We start from the raw sequence: 14,179 nt of genomic DNA, 5'->3' as shown, positions 1-14,179 counted from the left end.
GTTGTTCGTGTATAGGAATGCTATTGATTTCTGAGTATTGATTTTGTATCCAACCACATTACTGAATTTATTTATTGAATCTAAGAGTCTTTCAATGGAATTTAAGGGGTTTTCTACGTAGAGTATCATGTCATCTGCAAACAACGATAATTTAACTTCTTCGTTTCCTATCTTTACCCCTTTTATTTCTCTCTCTTGCCTAATTGCTCTGGCTAGTACTTCCAGTACTATATTAAATAGGAGTGGTGATAAAGGACATCCTTGTCTTGTGCCTGATTTTAAAGTAAAGGCTTTCAATTTTTGGCCATTTAGTATGATGCTGGCTGTTGGTTTGTCATAAATGGCCTTTATTATATTGAGGTAAAGACCATCTATTCTAATTTTCTGTAGAGTTTTTATCATGAATAAATGTTGGACCTTATCGAAGGCTTTTTCTGCATCTATAGAAATGATCATGTGGTTCTTATTTTTGGCTTTATTGATATGGTGGATTACATTTATTGATTTGCGTATGTTGAACCATCCTTGCATTCCTGGGATGAATCCCACTTGGTCATGGTGTATAATCTTCTTGATGATTTGCTGGATCCTATTTGCCAATATTTTATTGAGGATTTTTGCATCTGTGTTCATTAGGGAGATCGGTCTATAGTTCTCTGTTTTAGTTGGGTCTTTCTCAGGTTTTGGTACTAGAGTGATATTTGCTTCCAGGAATGACTTAGGAAGGATTGCTTCCCTTTCAATTTCATTGAATAGTTTGAGGAGTGTCGGCATTAGGTCTTCTTTGTATTTCTTGTAGAATTCTGCAGTGAATCCATCTGGGCCTGGGCTCTTCTTGGTGGGTAAGGACTTAATTACATTTTCAATTTTCTTAACAGAGATTGGGTTATTCAACAGATTTACATCCTCTTGATCTAGCTTTGGTACTTCATATGTTTCTAAGAATCTGTCTATTTCTTCTGTGTTATTAAACTTTTGAGAGTAGAGGTTTTCGAAATAGGTGTTGATGATCTTCTGTATTTCTATTGGGTCTGTAGTGATTTCATCTTTTTCATTTATTATTGCATGAATTTGAGCTTTTTCTTCCCTTTTTTAATAAGGTTGGCTAGGGGCTTATTGATTTTATTTATTCTTTCAAAGAACCAAATCTTTGATTCATTGATTCTTTGGATTGTTTTCTTAGTCTCTATTGCATTGATTTCTGCTCTGATTTTTATAATTTCCTCTCTTCTTTTGGCTTTGGGCTTGACTTGCTCTTCTTTTTCTACCTGTTTGAGGTGCAGCATCAAGTTATTTATTTGTATTTGTTCTGTTTTCCTGATGTGGGAACTCAGTGCAATAAATTTTCCTCTGAGGACAGCTTTCATTGTATCCCACAAATTCCAGTAAGTTGTATCTGCATTTTCATTTTCTTTTAGGTATTGTTTAGTTTCTCCTTTAATTTCTTCTGTGACCCACTGATTACTCAAGAGTGCATTATTCAGTTTCCATGTGTTTGCGGGATTTTTGCAGTATCTTTTATCATTAATTTCTAATTTCAGAGCACCATGATGTGATAACATGCAAGGGATGATTTCAACTCTTTTGCATTTGTTTAAATATGTTCTGTGAGCTAATATATGGCCTATTTTAGAGAATGACCCATGTACTGCTGAGAAGAATGTGTATTCTGATGTTGTTGGGTGGAACATTCTGTATATGTCTATCAAATCCATTTGTTTGCAGGTGTGATTCAGTTCTGTTATTTCTTTGCTCATTTTCTGTCTGGTTGATCTGTCCCTTGGGGTCAATGGCATATTAAGGTCTCCTATTACAATTGTGTTACTGATAATTTGAATTTTCATTTTTGTTAATAGTTGTTTTATATAACTGAGTGCTCTGGAGTTTGGTGCATATATATTTAAGATAGTTATCTCTTTCTCTTGGAGTTTTCCCCTTACGAGTATGTAGTGACCTTCTTTGTCCTTTATTTTCATTGTTGGTTTAAAGTTCACATTGTCTGCAAACAGAATGGCTACTCCTGCTTTTTTTTGGATTCCTGCTGCATGAAGTATTGTTTTAAATCCTTTGACTTTCAGTCTGTGAGTATCCTTCTGGGTTACATGCATTTCCTGTAAACAGCATATGGTTGAATTTTGTTTCTTGATCCATTCTGCTAGTCTGTTTCTTTTGATTGGTGCATTGAGACCATTTTCATTAATAGTTATTACTGTTAAATGCTGGTTTATTGTTGACATGTTATCTCTCTGCTGTTGCATCTTTATCTTTCTGTTCTGTTTAATTATCTGCTTTGCTTAGTGTTTTTTTTTTCCTTTGTGTATCTAAACTGTCTTTCAATATTTTTTTGCAGTGTTGGTTTGTTGTTCATGAAGTTCTTCAGCTGTTCTTTGCCATGGAAGTATTGTATTTCACCATCAATTTTGAATGATAGTTTTGCAGGATACATCAGTCTAGGTTGGAAATCATTTTGCTTTAGGATCTGGAATACTTTACTCCATGCTCTTCTTGACTTTATTGTTTGTGCTGAGAAGTCTGCTGTGATTCTGATAGGTTTTCCTTTATAAGTGATCTGTCTTTTTTCTCTGACAGCTTTTAATAATCTATTCTTGTGTTGGATTTCTGGGACAGTGATTATTATATGTCTGGGTGTAGTTTTGTTTTGGTTATTTTGGTTATGACTATTTGGAGTTCTATATGCTTCACTGATCCTGATGTTGGTTTCTGATGTCATGCTTGGGAAATTTTCAGCTATTAATTCTCTAAATATCCTCTTGACCTCCTTTATGTTGTCTCCTTCTTTTCAATTAATCCCTATCATTTTTATGTTATTTTTCTTTGCATCGTCTTGCAGTTGTTGAATTGTTGTTTTCTGATTCCTTGTTATTTTTAAAAGATCTTTCCTTTCCTGTTCACTAGCTGCAATCCTGCCTTCAAGGTCTGAAATTTTATCTTCACTTTCATTAAGGTGGTTTTACAACTTTCAGTGCAGTTTTTTTATTTCCTGTATATCTCTGTGCATCTGCATTATGTATTCTGTTTGTTTCTTATGTTGCTCATCTAGGGATTCTATCTTTTGGTTTAGATCCTCCAATTTTTTATCTATGTTTTCTTTAGATATATTCAGAATCTCTTTCATTTCTTTTATCATTTCTTCTTTTACCTGGGAGATTATTTCAAGTTTGAATTTCTTTAAAGCTTCCTGGAGTTGCTTGTTAATTTCAGTAGCTATTGTGTCCAATATTTGAGTTGAATGGCATACATTTTCTTCTATATATACTGCTCCTAGGATTTCTTGAGATGGGCTGGAGGTTTGAGATTGTAATTTGGTCTTTCATTTTGTCATTTTCCTATATTTCTGTGTTTCAAGTGTTATTTGAAAGCTTCCTCAGGGTCTGTTGGAAATCCCCTTCTATGTTTGCAGCTCCTGAGACTCTGGCACCCCGTTACCCCAAGCCACTGGGCCTGCAGAACCAATGGCCCTCCTCTGCCTGTTCAGAACTCTGCAGTTCCAGATAAGCTGGGCCTCACGGACACTGTGCACCCACCTGCCCATTGGAAGCTCCACAGCTCTCCAAGCACAGCCAGGATGTGGAGGCGGATGTAGACGCCTCAATCCCACCTCTCCACTTCACTGCACCTGGAAGCCTGGAGTGTCCTGAACAGTCTGGGCTTTGGGCACAGTGCGCTGAGCACTCACCACAGGCCACAGTGCCTCTGGAACCTGCGATCCTCCCCTGCTTGCTGAGATATCCACAGTCCTCCAGACACACGGGTAGGGTGATGCAGGTGCCCCAGATCCGCCCAGCGTCTCCTCTGCACACTGATGGCCAGGTGCAGGAGTCCCAAACAGGCTGAGCTCCGGGGATAGCATGGGCCCGCCCACCTGTTGGAAGCTCCACAGTTCTCCAAGCACAGCCAGGATCTGGTTATTTGATTATTACCTTTAATTTACAAATCAAACATTGACAGCCCTGTGGGAGTCCTTCATCATAATTTTGTGGTTGAGAAAATGTCTTTTTCTGAGTATTGTAGAATTGTTAACATATGTATAACCACCTGTTTTTCCTTCTTATTCAAGTGCTCAGGTAAGAGGTCTTGTAGGACCCTGAGAAAAATTTCCCATGAACTTTTTCACAGGGAAGCCATCATTAATTTTGGAAATGTAGTCATTACTTTTGTTCTTAGCTTATGGCTCTAGTTTATGTCATTAGTAGTTTAAACATCTTTCATCAATTTTTGTCACTACATCTACCCAAGTTCTCTCTGTTCCAGGACAGTCCATGTACACTCATTGTCAGAGATGTGACATTTACATCATTGAAATGCATTAACTTTGCATTGCTGTAACAAAAAGCAAAGCAGTTTATAGTAGGAAAGGTTTATTTTGGCTGATGAATTCAGATGTGGGGTCTGAGACAACAAAGAGCACAACATTGAGAGTGCAGCAGGCAGCTCCCCTCAGCCTGCTGGAAACAGAGACCCAGGGAGCAAGTGGCTGGGACAGGAAATAGTTCACAAGTTCACACCGTGACACCCTCCCTTCTACTAGTCCTCTCTCCTAAGATTTCTGCTCTTCCAAATAATGCCATCAAATTATTACTCTATTAGTGATTGGTCCACTGGACTAGTCAGAGTCCTCATGACCCACTCACCTCCCAAATGTCTATCAGTGGGTAGCGAAGTCATTTAGCACATGACATTAGAGGGGCATTTTAGATGCGAACCATAACACTCAGATACGCTTGCTGCACTGCAGAGAAACTCCAAGATTTCTTCCAGTAAATTGCCTTCTCTGAATGAAAACCACCCAAAATTGCTAATCATATTTATTCATCAATAATATACTAATACAACTCAATCAAAATTAGATTTTCTGAATTGCATGTTTTAATTTTAAATTTTCCATTGGAACTAACAATAACACTAACTACAGCAACTGAATTTATAGTATTATAAGCTACAATGTTGTATAGGTACTCATTATGGAGTGAACATTGAGATATATATATATATATATATATATATATATATATAGTTCATGTATATATAGTACAAACTAAAAATATATTTGCTTGTTTGGAAAATTAGGTTACTCTGAAAAGTCATTGGTATGCTGAGGTTTAGCTTTTTCATCTACAAAATAAATTCAAATCTATGTTTTTAAAAATATTTTATTACTATAAATTTTATGATCAAAATGCTTATGCTGGCAGCAGAAGGGCAATACTTGTAATTAAGTTATTCTTTAATTCAGATCTCATGTTATCACTATTTTGAATTTCATCCCCAAAATTATTTATAAATGTATAAGATAGAAATATTCCTGGACTGACTCTTCAGCAAATCAAATTATATTTCAAATTTTCTAATTATTATCCATGTCAATTCAAGTTTACTGGCCTTTAGTTTTCTCATTAGTTAAAATGCTCCATCTGCTTCATAGGAAAGGCATATGAATAACTAATATTTCATCCCCATGTTGGTTACTTTTCTCTTGTTTCTCAGAGAAAATAGTTGTCTCCCAAAATGAAGGAAGGAAAGGTTTATTGAGCTTACAGTTTATGAAGGTCTTTGACCTTACTTGCTGGCTCCAAGGCAGGGTGGCACGGCTGAGGGGAAACATTTTGGGGCAGTCACAAGGAACAAAGCGACAAGGACAGAAGAGAAAAGTGCACCTCCATCCCTCCCTTACACTTTAAACTGTGTCCCCAGGCCTGGGTGGGTGCAGCACTCACACTCACACTGCTAGACTCAGCAGCCTTCCAAACGCCTTGTCTCGTGACCATATGGGGCTTTGATGAGCATTTAAACACAAACCATAACAATCCCAAAAGCAAACTGAAAATTTTGGAACACTTTAGATAGTAGGGATTAATAAATTCCACAATTATTCAAAGACAGCCTAGCAGTAATGTCTTGTCATTGGTATCTGTTTTGGCCTTTTACTCAAGCTGCTATATTTCTACAAAATTATTCCTTCTATAGATTATGTGAGGCATATCAGTTGCCTGAAAATAATATATACAAACAATTCTGCCCTACTCAGCTTAAAAATTATTCGTGTAAAATAGAGAAGCCCAGAGAATGTACAACGCTTCTTTTGAATCCAAGGAAGCCAATAGCTCTTAGAACAGAAAGATGTAAAATTTACATGTCTGATCATAAGACTGGTGCTTATTATAAGTAACACATTTATGGACCTTTATAACAACTCTGCAAAGTATATAATATGAAGCAAAGGTACCATTTTTATATGATGACAACACTGGCTTGAGCTCAAAATATATCCTGCTTTCAAGAATTAGGATGTGTGTTTCGTATAAGATAAGATTTTTGAGATTTTATGACTCACACAACTTTAGAATTATTTTTTCTGTGCCAGGCCTCAGTCAATACTGTAAGAATTCCAGATGGAATACGTGATATTCAAATTAATCTCAGAGATTCTATGTTTCTGAAATTCTCTGGTAGGCTAAAGCAAATGTCTCTCAAATACATCCATGGTACTCAGGAAATCCACTTTATATGAAAGAGGGCAGAACTTTCCAAAAGTACTACAGTGAGGATCTTGATATAGAGAGATGTATGATCCAGATTGGCCCTTAATCCTAAATGTAGTCATGTGCATCCTTACAATTTTGCATAGTAAATTTCACTCAAAACTGTCTCTTCTTTTGAGATAGCAAAGGCAGAAAAAAGAGTGATACAACTACAACCTAAGCTGGAACAGACAAAGAATGAATGATCTGTAGGTCTTCCTGAAGGAATGAAAATGAATCAAAATTTTACTGTGGGCCCATTATCTCTATTGTAGGAGAATAAATATCTATTCGTTTAAAATACCTCATTAGTGGAAATTTGTTCCATAGAAAATTAATAAAGAGTCCAATATAATGGATTTTCATCAGCACCTGGAAGGAAGAATTTCCCACACACTGAGTTATAAGTTGTGTGGAGCTCATGACACTGCAGGCTAAGACTGGAAGCTGTATGTGATTTCATCCCAAATGCTTATGGTAGGAGAGATCACATATATGGGAAGTGGTTATAGGGTCCTAACGATAGAAAGCTCATCTGTGTTTGTCTACTTGAAGCAGTGAAACCAATCAACTAAAATACACTATTCCATACTTACAGTGAGGACCACTTTGCATTTTTGTTAATTGACTAGACTGATGCCTTAATGTTCTTTTAACATTTAATCTAAAACTTGCATTTTGAAGTTTTACAAATTTATCAAAACACTTTTAATCTCAAAAACTGAATCAATCAAAAGTGCATACATTCTTCAGGAGAAAAACTTGTATGAATATTTTAAAACTAAATTTATTTAGACATCATGAGATTAGTCAAAGTTATCCTTACACTATATATTTACAAAAGATGGTGACATGGTGGCCATTAGGTCCCAGACATTTATTTTCTTCTGAAGCATGTATACATTTTTTACACTCTGTGTACAGTATGATTACATTTTATCTTTTAAAAAGTGTACCTGAATTTTAATTAAGGACCTAATTCTGCTTAATTCAGAGGCTTTCCCAAGGAAGCCAAATCCCGTTCTTTTGTACAATGTTTTTTTTTTTTCAAATTGAATGAATCTATACAGCTCTCCATGGAAATTTAATAGTAACTCAAAGTGTATATAATTCATTCAAATACATTCTTGTCCCAATCCTCAGGAAAACCCTCCTATCCATTTAACTATATCAGCTCTGGTTTCAATCAGGAAAGAACAATATTGTCATTATAATAATAAAATCTGTGATATTTACTCAAATCTGGTATGTCTGATGGTATCACATCTGAGAGTATAGGTAACTACTCTGAAGATGATAAGATTCACTAGGATACCCATTCTGGTTTGACTATTACCTGCTTTTGAAGTCTTATAATGTCTCCAATGGTTTGTTTTTATTGATATTGTTATGTACTGTTTGTTCATTTATACTATGCCTTATGATATAGACAATTGCCTGTTATTGAAGACAACCAGAGACGTAATGATAACCATTGTAGATTATCTTGTATTGTGGTTTTAATATTGTGCTATGTCCATCCTTTTGTTTTTGAATGACACCATTTTCTTCTTTCTCATTTGATTTTATTCTTTTCAAAATAAAATTTTAAAAAATAAAGAACATTATGCCTGTTACTATTTTATGAATTTGAAAATTCAAATTTACTTTTAGTTAACATTTAAAGACATAAAATTGTATATGATTATGGAGAAATGTATGTAATATAATATTTCAGTCAGTGTGAATACACTGCTAAACCAGTTTGCATTTTTTTGTTGAGAATTGTAACATAAATTGATTTGTAGCTTCATCAAAATCAAAATATGTGTGCTTTTCCTGAATTTTATAGTCTGTTCACTGAGCTGTCTGTGCTGCTGCCAACCTTACATACTCCTCATTGTTATATCAGAGTTTTAAAACATTGTATATTGCTCTCCAATTTTGTTATGTTGGAAAATTATTCTCAATATCCCTGAACCTTTGGTTTTTAATATAAATATGAGAATCATTTTTCTTATAAAATAACCTACTTAGAATTTAATATAATTGTATGGATCATGATGGGCCAGTTACATAGTTTAGTGGCACAGTGCTTGCCTGGCAAGCTGGAGGTCATGAATTTGATTCCTATTATCAAAAAATCATATTGGATACATTGGTAAGATCAAGTACATTTAACCTATAAACATAGGATGTCTTTCTATCTCTGCAAGGTGTGGTAAAAATATTAATGTTTAAATGAAAAAAAAATTTACTCCAGTAAATGATGTATTGCCATTAATCTCCCTCAAAATATTCCCCCTTACTATGCCATCATTTCTAGAGCTTCCTAATGGAATTCTGGAGGCTCTCTTCCATGAGAATATCTTTTATATTTAAGTCATATCTTTATTTCATGGTATACATATTGCATATGCTACATTATTACATTTACTCCTAAAATTTTATAGTTGTAAATGGTATTGCTTTACAAATATTTAAATTTTCAATTGTTCATTGTTAATTAAAAGAAATAATACTGACCTATCTGGATTTTCTGTCTTCCCCAAAGCTCATGTTGAAACTTATCATAATAGTGTGAAGTTAGCACTTTAAGAAGTGGTTATTCCATAAGTGATGCCTTCATAAATGGATCCATGTAGGTAATATGGGAATGGGTTGCTTATAGGATTACTTGTTTGACTCCTCTTTTGATTTATTCTTAATCTTAATATTCATTCTTAATCTTCCTCACCCTTGTTCTCAGCTACTTTTGCTTTTTTTACTATGCGATACCAAATATTACTTTATTGTGCTGTAAGAAAGCTATTGACAATAGTTGATCTCTCATCATTGGATAGACTGAAGAACTTTCAAAGACTTTCAAAGACTGAAGAACAGAGCACTACTGAAATTCTTTTTCTTAAAAATTGCACATCTATATGATTCTATTTTTTAAACCAGAAGTGGACTGAGACAGATCTGATGTTCTGTAGCATTCTAAATTTATGTTTAACTTGGAGTAGAATCAATTTTTAGAGTACCTTGAATTTTTATGTGAACAATCAGATTAGTTTCTAAGAAAGTTATCTTGTTTTAGCCTTTGCAACATAACTGCCATTTATTTTTTCTTGCCATATTACACTATCATCCCTAATCATGATGTAGGTATAAGTATGGAAAACCATGCTTTCTTTTCTCATTGTGAGGTTAAAGAATGCATTCTTCATTGCTTTACATTCTTTCTCTCACTAAAATAATTTTAAAAGAATTATTTCCCTTGGTTCCTAACACTCAGGAACTCATGTGGTTCTCAAAGTGACAGCAGGAAATGCAAAATGAAAGGGCAAAATTTTTCTCAAAGTTTTCTTCCATGAAATCATAATTGGTATGACTGCATTCATGAATCCATACATGCCTTTTACTTAAAATGTTATAAAATATATAGTTTATAGAGAAACATAGTATTTAAAATTGAAATAGAATTGTGATGACTGTTAGAATATACTTGAGAAATGATCAGAACATAATTACAGATCGTCTCCAGGCCAGTGGTTCAGCTTAGAAGGCTCTGCCTGCACAATAGTGTGAGAGTAGCAAAGTGTGTAGGTGCTGCACTGTGATTCCTGAATTTCCACCTGTTCTTTGGGTAGTGAATTTTTTTGGCTCATTCCTATGAAATGCATTTTGATTCTCAAATGTTGACATTTTCTTTGGTGTGATACTATTACAATGCTTTAAGCTACTATAAGCAATCTGAGAACAGTTAGGAATGATTAGGCAAGTTAAATTGTTCAGTAGCTAGGATGTTTTCAATTTGTGATGAATTCATTTGAACATAAATTCTTTATACATGTAGGACATCTGCACTTGAATTGATATTTCACTGCTTTACATATGTACAAATTTATTTTGATTATTTCTTTATCTTCTTATATAATAATCCCAACAGTCCAGTGAAATACGTGTTACTTTTTATATTCCTATCTTGTGAAGGGGAAGCTATGGCACAGACATGCTGCTACTTGTCCAAGATATTGTAATTTGAAAATGTGGAGCAGGATTCCAACACAGAACTTTTAACTCTATATTTTCATTTTGTCTATGAGGAATTCAGAAATTTCTAATTTCTAACTACACTACTAGAATGTTATATTTAAGATCTTAGCAGGACACTCAGCAACCATTTCCACTAAGTGTATAAAGATCAAAACTCTAGTATGGATGCAACACATTAAAAGTCTTTTTGGAACTACTTCTGGAAAAACAAAACCTAAGGTGAACTACTGCAGTCCTTCACAACTTCACATAAAAGAATAAGGAAGCCTAGATATAAACTCCATGGAAGATAAATATTAAAAACACAAGAACAAACAGCAGTGAACCAAAATGATGAAATGACGCTGATGGGGAGATGAGAGTTTAATTTTTTCTCGCCAAGGGAGATGCACAGTCCCTGAAGAGAAAGAACAACCCGACTAAAATATTGAGTGTCTAGGGAATTAATACACATCATGCATAAGAAGTAAACACAATCCCCTCGTTTACTTTTTATATCTAGAATCTGTGTCTTAGGAAGAGACTGAACAAGCTATTTCCTTGTTCATAAACAAACTCATTATGTCATTAAATTCATGTTAAATCTTCTATTTCATCTAGTGACAATTGTAATAAGTAGGGCTATTTATTTTCTTCCAAAGCTGTTGCTTCACAGGAGATAACATTATCATTATAAATTATGACTGCTAATTCAGAAGGACCTTGTGTAAATGTAAAAAATTAAGCTTCTGTTGTATCTTATTAGAATGAAATCAGTCAGTGACAAAACTCCTACACTGTCCTTAAAGACCAGAGGATAAAATACGAGTGATCACCAAGGTTTTCTCTCCTAAGAAGGGTAAATTTGGAAATCCATTCATATTAATGTCTTCCAGCTTATTTAACACCTTTATTGAGTATCACAAACATGCCAAATTTTATATATATATATATATATATATATATATATATATATATATATTCCAAATTGATGTGATGTCATACACATTGTAAAATAATTTGAACAATGGAAATAGTTAACATATCCATTGCCTCTATATAGTTACCCTTTCATATTTGTGTGATACACATAAAGAGTATAAACATTAAAGATTTATTTTGTTATCAAATTATGAATATATGAACTAGTATTATTAACTATTTATATCATGATTTATATTGGTTCTCCCTGTTTTATATAGCCTGAATTTCTCACTGACTAGTAACAATCAATATCTTACTGTCTTATTATGTGAATGTACTGTTTTAGATTTACGCAGGCATACATGTGAGATCTTACATTATTTCTCTTTTTGTCTCTTATTTTACCAGAGTTATCATGATTACCATAGGTCTCACATTTTGAGGTGAAGTCCAGGAATCTGATATAGGTAATTTTCCTCCATTTTCTTGTATTCTAAAACTCAAGAAGAACACGCTTGAAAGGGAAGTAGATGATGTGTGTAGCATTGTTGAACACCGGCAGGGTGCAGTATTTTAATCATTAAGTATACCTTTCATGGATAAATTATCAGCCTTCTGACCATGTATTTTCCTGTGCTATTAGACAGTGACTGAACCATTTATTCCTAGAGTCTGGTTGCTGTGTTTAGATGAGAAGAGTTTTCATGGTTCCAAAACACCAAGAGTGTGATCTGCATTAAAATTTAATGGCAAGATAAAAGACTTCCGTCTCCAAGTTTACTAGTGGAGCAGATATCCAAACAAGGGAGAAAATGATGAGATGATGCTGTCTAGTCCTGTTATGTTCATTTTTTTTAATAGCAGCTTTGCTTTCATGTGGCAGCACTGGCCCTGGCTCTATTGGCTAAACTGAAGATGCTGATTTTTTTTAAACCATATTTAACTTTTAAAACTTCAGTAGGGGGAAGACAATGTCATGCAACACCAAATAATATTAGAGTCAAGCACTATGGCTTTAGGCTGGCCATGTTCTGACATTTCTGGCTTGTTCCTCACATTCATAAAAGAAGGGATTTTAAGACCACTTGTGTGTGGTGAGTGTAATTCTTCTTTCCTGTGTCCATAGACTCTACAGAGACGAATGGCTCCTGAAAATGGCTCTTTTGTGACTGAATTCATTCTGATGGGGTTAACAGAAAGACCAGACCTCCAGCTCCCACTGTTCTTCCTGTTTCTAGGAGTGTACGTGGTCACTGCGTTAGGAAATTTATGCTTAATAACTCTGACTGGGTTGAATTCACATCTTCACACTCTCATATACTTTCTCCTCTTTAACTTGTCCTTCATTGACCTTCACTATACTTCTGTATTTACACACAAAATGCTAATGAACTTCTTATCACAGAAGAATGTTATCTCCTACAGAGGCTGTAGGACCCAGCTCTACTTTTATTGTTTTTTCATTGTTTCTGAAATCTATGTGCTGACGTCAATGGCTTATGATCGTTATGTGGCCATCTGTGATCCCTTGTTGTATAACACTGTCATGTCCCCTAAAGTGTGTTGCAGCCTTATGCTTGGCTCCTACTTGATGGCATTCCTGGTGCCATGGCCCACATGGGATGCATGCTGAGACTGAACTTCTGTGATGCAAATGACATAAACCACTATTTCTGTGACATTCTACCTTTGCTGGAGCTCTCCTGCACCAGCACCTATGTCAATGAACTATTGATATCTATTGTGGGGGATATTAACATCATTGTGCCCAGTGTCACCATCTTTTTGTCTTATGTGTTTATTCTCTCTAGTATATGTAAAATACCCTCCATGGAGGGCAGGTCGAAAGCTTTCAGCACCTGTGTTTTCCACATAATTGCAGTTACTTTGTTTTTTGTATGATGTGCATTTATGTATCTGAAGCTGTCCTCTGCTGGGTCTATGAATCAGGGAAAAATCCCCTCCGTCTTTTACACCAACGTGATTCCTATGATGAACCCTGTGATCTATAGCTTGAGGAAGAAAGATGTGAAAGTTGCTCTGAGAAAATCTTTGGGCAGAAGATAGCTTTGATCAGAAACAATCTCTGTCGGTGCCTGTGCTTACAACAAAAATTAATTCTAAGATTTTATAAAATGTTTCTCTTCAAAACTTCATCACCATATTTCTTTTTTAGCTTGGAAGGCAAGGTCTTGTTTGCCAAAAAATTTGTAGCAGTATGTTTTCTCTTTTTCTTTATCATTTGCACCTCTCACCATTTTTCCTTTTATGGGTGACATGAAATGCAAATAAAAAAAATGAGGTTGACATTGTAATCTAGAAAGAGGGGAAGAACTGACATCAGAAGACTAACAGTTTGTTTTAGGTTTTTTCTTCTTTAAAGAGCTATGGGCGTTAAATTATTAACCTTTTGGAGTTTCACTAGCCTTTCTATTCAATAAAAACATTAATAATCTAATAAGTATAAGTTATAATTCACAATTTACAGTAAATAAAGCTGACTAAAAGTATAATGCATGGTGTTTACAAATGTGAAAGAGAGTGTACTTGATGGACTATACAGAAAAATCTATATTTATAAACTGCTAGCATAAGCAACACATATAGTCCTACCCAATGTAAGCCTAGCATACACATAACCTGTGGGATTCAAAATTCATTAAAAAGTGACAAATAAAAGTTGTCCTGTCCAAAAACACAATATCAGCATTGTGTCA

General features: G+C 34.6%; 1 pseudogene; it reads left to right on the top strand.

The window, feature by feature from the left end:
• Positions 1-12,603: 12,603 nt before the first annotated feature.
• LOC134477533 (olfactory receptor 8B3-like) lies at positions 12,604-13,529 on the top strand (annotated as a pseudogene).
• The last annotated feature ends 650 nt before the right edge of the window (positions 13,530-14,179 follow it).

This window comes from Cavia porcellus, unplaced genomic scaffold, assembly GCF_034190915.1.
Source record: "Cavia porcellus strain 051 isolate PalLab524CR breed Dunkin Hartley unplaced genomic scaffold, mCavPor4.1 scaffold_9, whole genome shotgun sequence".
In the NCBI taxonomy this organism is placed as follows: Eukaryota; Metazoa; Chordata; class Mammalia; order Rodentia; family Caviidae; genus Cavia; species Cavia porcellus.
This window is presented reverse-complemented; position numbering and strand designations above follow the sequence as displayed.